The sequence below is a fragment of the Phascolarctos cinereus genome, unplaced genomic scaffold (genome assembly GCF_003287225.1).
Source record: "Phascolarctos cinereus isolate Bilbo 61053 unplaced genomic scaffold, phaCin_HiC Scaffold_726;HRSCAF=1367, whole genome shotgun sequence".
NCBI lineage: Eukaryota > Metazoa > Chordata > Mammalia > Diprotodontia > Phascolarctidae > Phascolarctos > Phascolarctos cinereus.
Genome location: NW_027556098.1, coordinates 206,385,864 through 206,392,753, shown reverse-complemented (window position 1 = coordinate 206,392,753; position 6,890 = coordinate 206,385,864). Strand labels below are relative to the sequence as shown.

At 37.7% G+C, this 6,890-nt stretch overlaps 1 pseudogene; it reads left to right on the top strand.

The window, feature by feature from the left end:
- On the top strand, positions 1-385 carry LOC144454344 (ubiquitin-like FUBI-ribosomal protein eS30 fusion protein pseudogene; annotated as a pseudogene).
- Positions 386-6,890: the final 6,505 nt, after the last annotated feature.

The window sequence follows — 6,890 nt, the reverse complement described above, 5'->3', positions numbered from 1 at the left end:
ATGCAGCTATTTGTCTGTGCACAGGCTCTGAGCACTGTCGAGGTGACAAGGCAGGAGACTATCGCCCAGATCAAGGCCCACATGGCATCCCTGGTGGGCATCGCTGCCAAGGACCAGGTCCTGCTTCTAGGTGGAAGGTGAAGCCATCTTGGGGCAGGGTGTGATGGAGCCTCTGTCCACTCTGGAGTGGCTGCTCCGATACTAGGAGGTAAAGTCCATGGCTCTTTGGCCTGAGCTGGAAAAGTGAGGGGGTCAGACTCCCAAGGTGGCCAAGCAGGAGAAGAAGAAGAATAGGCATGCTAAGAGGAGGATACAGTATAACTGATGCTTTGTTAATGTAGTGCCCATCTTTGGCAAGAGTAAGGGCCCCAATGCCAACTCCTAAGCCCCTGGTACTTTCTGTCTGTCCCCAATAAAGCTGCTATGGCTTTAAAAAAGAAAAAGAAACATTGGGGGAGACAATATATATATATAGCAGTGAAATGGCCAAGTAGGTGTATTTTTGTTTGAAAAATTTTAGAGTTTCTGAGTGGAGTCATAGGAGAAAAGACCAACACACTTTCTCTAGAATCAATGGCAGTGCTGAATTGATTCTAGTCTCAGAACCAGAAAGTAGAGGGTGAAAAATAGGGGAAGGGGAAGTGTGTGGCTAGAGGACAACTTAAGAATATGGCCAAGTGGTAAATTAAACATGGCTGGAGTGTGCCTAGATATATTGGGCCACATGAGGCATTTGTGATTGGGACAGTTGCTAGGGTTGGAATCACAGAACTAAAGGAGTTAAGTCCTCTAGGGTTTGTTTTCTGGCCCAACATTGACAGCTGTGGAAAAAATGACTGAGTGGCCAATTGAGAGTTCCTTATAAGTTCTAAGACTTATTTGTTGGATCATCATCCATCTCTACCCCTAAAGATAGAGGGCCCCACCCCCCCACCAAAGCTCTGTTCTGGGCCCTTTTCTCTTTTCCCACCCTTTCTTTTCGTGATAATGTCAGTAACCATGGGTTCAATTAGATGATCCCTAAATCACTGTATTCAGCTTTAATCTCTCCGTATCACCAACTACTTAACTCAATATCTCCACGTGGATATTTTAGCATCATCTCAAATGCAATATGTCAAAAAATGGAATTCATTGTGTTTACTCAAACCCCAGACCTCCTACAAACTTCTTTATTTCTTTTGATCCCATCACTATCCTTTCAACCACCTAATTTCACAACAACCTCTGAATCATCCATTTCAATGCCAAACAATAAATTTTTCAAGCAGTCAGGAAAAAGGCCTTCAGCTATGAAGGAAAGTCAATTCAGATTATTCCAGGATTATTCCATATTTACAAGATATTTGAGATGAGATTTCTAAAAGGAAAAAAATAGCTTGAAGTGCACTAAAATAACATATCCTATAAAACTAAACCTAATCACCAATGAAAAAAAGATAAACTTTCCAAAAAATGTATTCATCGTGCACATATTGCATAGGTATTTGTTTTCTCTCATATTACGTTGTAAGTTCCTTGAGAGTAAGGATTGTGTGTGTGTGTGTGTGTGTGTGTGTGTGTGTGTGTGTGTGTAGTGTAGTGTATAACATGGTGCCAGGCACTAAGTAAATGCTTAATAAATATTTGCTGATTGATTAATTGAAAAGAGAAGCATCTGAATAATTCCTGTAAAAGAAGTCTGATGTGAACAGATCACTTAACTAATCTATATTCCAAAATAAGAGAAATACAAGACCGGTAAATAAGTACAATTATCAAGAAAAGACTGAACAACTAAATCAATATTCTCATTGTTTTAGAATATTATTTTAAAAATAATTCAAATTGAGTGTTAAAAATATTAAACAAAAAGGACCATCAAGGGGAAAAAAAGACTTTAAAGGGCTAAAAATTTAAAGACAATTTAGACTCAGTCTAAGGGAATGAGGAAGAACCGAATTAAAATTACATAGACTAAATGTCACACTGGCTTATAAATGAATCAATGTCTTTGTGGGGTAAAATACAGTGGAAGTTGTTCAAGGGAAGAGAGGAGAGGAAAGAAATGGAAGAGCTGAAAATACACTACTTGGTCTGGACATGAAAAAGAAGGGATAATAATTTATTGGGTCACTCAACAGGATTGAGGAGCCCTGAGAGGGCTGGGTAAGAGCAGGCAAAGGGAGAAGCTGGGAGAAGGAATTATAAGAGGCTAGACTTACCCTAAAAAGTTAAAAAAAAAAAAGGATGCCATTAAAGCAATTTTCCATTGAGAATCTTATAACAGGTTTCATCAGGGAAGAATGGACTCTAACTTGGCTGAAAAAAAGGTTGTATTTTCCATAATTGTATCACTCTCCAGGAGCAGGAGTGTATAGAAACATGGGGGGAACCGATATAATAGGGAGAAGCAACCCAGATTCAGAGGTAGGCCATACGCTCTTTGCTCTTTGGAGGGGGAGGGGCTTCTCTGCCTGTGATGTGGAGAAATCTCTCTACCAATGCACGTCATTGACTACTATAACTTAAAAAATTAGAGCGCTAAAAGTGACATGCCCACAGACACGTGGCTAGTACATGTCACAGATAGGCCTTGGACATAGGTCTTCTGGACTCCAAGACCTGCTCTCTATCCACTCTACCAAAGTGTCTCTTGGGATTTGTTAAAGTGGATTTAAATCAAGAGATTTAACACTGAGGTCATTTTGACAAGTATGCCTTTCCATTGTAACCAGCAGGTGGTGATATCCGGCAAAGTTGGAAGTACAGGTAAAAAATGAAAATGAAAGGAAGGGGAACTCCCTCCTTGTCACCACCTTTGGAATAAGATCTTAATCTTTGCCAGCTCCTCCCTTAAGTAGGCCCTGGGGGCATTCCTGACTCTCTTACTCAAACCTCTGCTCTCTCCCTCACCTGGGGCCACCAGCTTCAAAGGGAAAAGAAACAATAGGTGAAAAGTGAACTTGTCTTAGGCTACTTGAGAAAAAAGTTGGCCTGACTGGCTCAGCATTCTAATGCCACCTCAATCTATTTAAAACAGAAGCAGTACTCTATGTAAATAGTCTTAAATGAAATGGTTAGTCTCTAAATCTCTAAATCTCTAAAATTTAGGAGTTTAAAAGAGATATTAGGGAAGCTAGGCGGTTCAGAGAGGTCCAGGCCTGGAATCAGGAAGACATCTTCCTGAGTTCAAATCTGGCCTCAGACTAGCTAGGCAAGTCACTTAATCCTGTTTGCCTCAGTTTCCTCATCTGTAAAATGAGACGGAGAAAAATGGCAAACCACCCCAGTAATTTTGCCAAAAAAAACCCCAAATGGGTCACGATGAGTCAGACACAACTGAAATGACTCAGCAACAGAATTTATAAAATCATTCTCACTGTTACAGCTCGGAGCTCCCAAGCTAGTATAAAAAGAGAACCCCAGCAATTTTTGATGGAGATTCAAACCTTTGTCCTGTTTAGTTCTTTACCCTACAAGCCATTAAATAGCTCCCTCCATTGCATTCCCTTTTTTTAACAATTGATAAGACATTAATCAGAAGAAGTTATGATTGTTGTGATTTTATATGAAAAAAAGAAACTAATTAGAAACAGCTTAAAGAAAAAGAGAAATGTGGAAGTTAATTTCTCAGCAAGAAGAGGAAGAAGTTAAGCCCTCATTGGCTTTTCACAGATCACTAGAAGCAGCAACAACTAGTGAGCTTCAATTTGTTTACTAGCCTGGCCACCAGAGATGTGTTATTGTTTTGAAGTAAACAGAGGCTATGGCCACTGGAGTCAGGCTTGCAACTCCCAGACTCTAGACTCGTACTTACATTGCAAAATATCTAAAGGAGCTTCTCTCTCTCAGACAAGCAATGTACTGTTCCTGCCAAGCTTGCCCTCCACTCCCAAAACTGAAATAAAATCTCATGCCTAGCTACCTGAGCTCCATCTCCTCTCATTTTGTATATACATTCCCGCAAGAGTTTCCCTCCCAGGGCAGGGAGAAAATATTATTTCTCCTGGACTACAATTCCCAGAATTCACAAATCTGTTTCATAGATTTTCCTTGCCCTCAGGGAAGCTGGTCTGAATACCCAGTTACACTAAGTTTAATGAAAATCCATTAAACAAATGAGAAAATTAACTGATGGGAGTGTTAAATGAGGCTTGGCAATGTTTAGTCTGATAACAGAAAGAAATATTGGAAATTCATAAACTGTGAGTTCTAATCCTAGCACTTTCACTAATTTACCATCAGGGCCTGAGTCAACTAGCCATCCTATGAGTTAGTTTTATTCTTTTCCAAAGCTCTATTATCTTCACCGATTTTACAATCTTCTTGATACTTAGAATGAGCTATGATGATGGTGGTGAGATAGGTGCAAAGGGTTCTCTCCCTCCTTTTTTCTCTCTCCCTCTCTCTCTGCCTCTTTCTTTTCAGGGTTATATAAATTGATAGGAAATAGAAATCTGTAAGCCAATTGTTCAGCCATAGCTTAAGTTTAAAACCATTTTGTTATGTTGTGGTTCAATGCCCCAAGCTTGTCAAAGATTTAGGACTGACTTGGGTCCCAAGGATGACTTTGGTTAGATTTGCTCTAGCTCTCCTACCCTGAGAGAAGATAGGATATACAGGAAAAGTGCTGTCATACTAACCAAAAAAAAAAAAAGCTGTCTTTTCCCAGAAATAATATCATATAGTAAATATCCACCCACAGAGCACTGAGTTGTTTTCTGTTTTGGTAGGGCTGGCAGTCAATGTCACACCCTTTGATCCCTTGAAAGCATATAGGACTACAGGCTGCCATTCCATTGAAGGATGCTGTCATTACCTGTCAATTCACATTAGACAAGTATGGTATTTGGTAACAATTTATCTCCTTTAAGGTGATTTAGTTATTTTCTACTAAGATTATGCTCCAGGATGTCATTATTTTTGTCCTGTCAGTCCCATTATTTTTATTGTTACAAAATGTTGTCATTCATTTTCACTCATAATCCATCTCTCTGGGAAGAGATTGCATTAATACTTCTGTGGGAGTTAAAAGCTTCTCTGCTACACTGGGGGACATTGAAATAAAAATTCTGCTCATACCACTTTGAAAATGCAATTAGTAATGAATAAGAAAGATGTTATAGGATGAGCATCTTGAAAAAAAAGTCAGTAATATTTTGTAAGTTGAGTTTTTAAGAAAAGAAAAGCAAAAATCTCACAACTGTTCAATTACAGCATGTTGACACCTCAGATTACTGTATCAAGACTTAGGAACTGAGAGATATTCAGCTAATAGAAGCAATTTAAATGCCCTGCCTAGAAGACAGAGTATAACAGGTCCTTGATGCAGGCGGGTGTTGGTAAAACTTAAGAATATGAATATTTTCTAAATTGTTGAACAAGTGAAACGTAATTTTTTATGTAGGAAGCATGCTAAAATGCAAAATTGTATAATGGCTAAAAAACTGGTTAATTCTAAGGTGGTATCAAATAAGTGGTTGACAGAATAGAACAATGTTCCTTCTGAATAAATTTACAATATGTAAGGTAAAGTACAATCACTGATTATATTTTTCCACATTTGATGAATTTATTAATTACCATAAATTTAAAACTGGTCCTCTTATCCATAATTTACTCTTGGTTCTATTGTTATCACTCTTCCTGTTATCTTTTTTTATTTTGTTTTTCAATTAACAAACATTTATTTTCTCCTCCTCTCACCCTCAATTTAAAAAAAAGAAAAAGAAAACCCTCATAACAAATAAGCATAGTCAAACAAAATAAATGTCCTCATTGTCCATGTCCAAAAACATATATTTCAATTTGTAGCATGGAGATTGGAAGCATCTATCATTCTCTGTCCTCTGGAAACATGATTACTCATTATAGTGATCCAAGATATTAAAGTTTTTCAAAGTTATTTTTCTTTATAATATTGATGTTATATAAATTATTTCCTGGTTCTGCTCTCTTTACTCTGCATTAATTCATACAAGGCTTCCCAAGTTTCTCTAAAACAACCCTTTCATTATTTCTTATGGCAAAATACTATTCCATTACATTCATATACCATAATTTGTTAGACACTCCCTAATTGATGGGTACCTCCTTAGTTTCCAGTTCTTTGCCCACACACACACACACACACACACACACACACACACACACACAAGACCTGCTTTTCCTCTTTTTTTTTAATCTATTTGAAATATAGAACTACTACTGCTGAGTCAAAAAGGTATGAAAAGTTTAGTAACTTTTGGAGTACATTTCCAAATTGCTTTGCATAATGGCTGGACCAATTAATAGCTCAATTTTTAAAACATCATTATTTTGCCAATTTTCTTACAGCCCCTCCAGCATTTGTTATTTTCTTTTTCTGTCAGCTTTGCCCACCTGATGAGTATGAGGGTGAAATTTCAGATGAAGAAAGGAAGGAAACATTTGTTAAGCCTCTACTAAGTGCCAGGCACTGTGTTAATTGTTTTACAAATATTGTCTCATTTGATCCTCACAAGAACCCTGGGAGGTAGGTGCTATTTATTGTCTTCATGTTATAAGCTAAGGAAACTGAGATAGGCAGGCTAAACAACCACACAACTACTAAGTGACTGAGGCTAGATTTGAACTCAATTCTTCTTGATCCAAGCAAAGCACTTTATCTAATGCACCACCACCTTGTTGCCTCATATGACTTTCTCATTTGTAGTTCTCTAATCATTAGTGATGTGAAATGTTTTTTTTTCCCCACTTGGTTATTGACAGTTTTTTTTCCACTTGAGAACTGTCTCTTCACATCCTCTGAGGATATATTGGTGGAGGAATGGCTTTTATTCTTATAAACTAAATCAGTTCCTTAGATATCTTGGAAATGAGACTTTCATCAGAGAAATGTGCTACAAAGATATTTTTAACTATTTTCT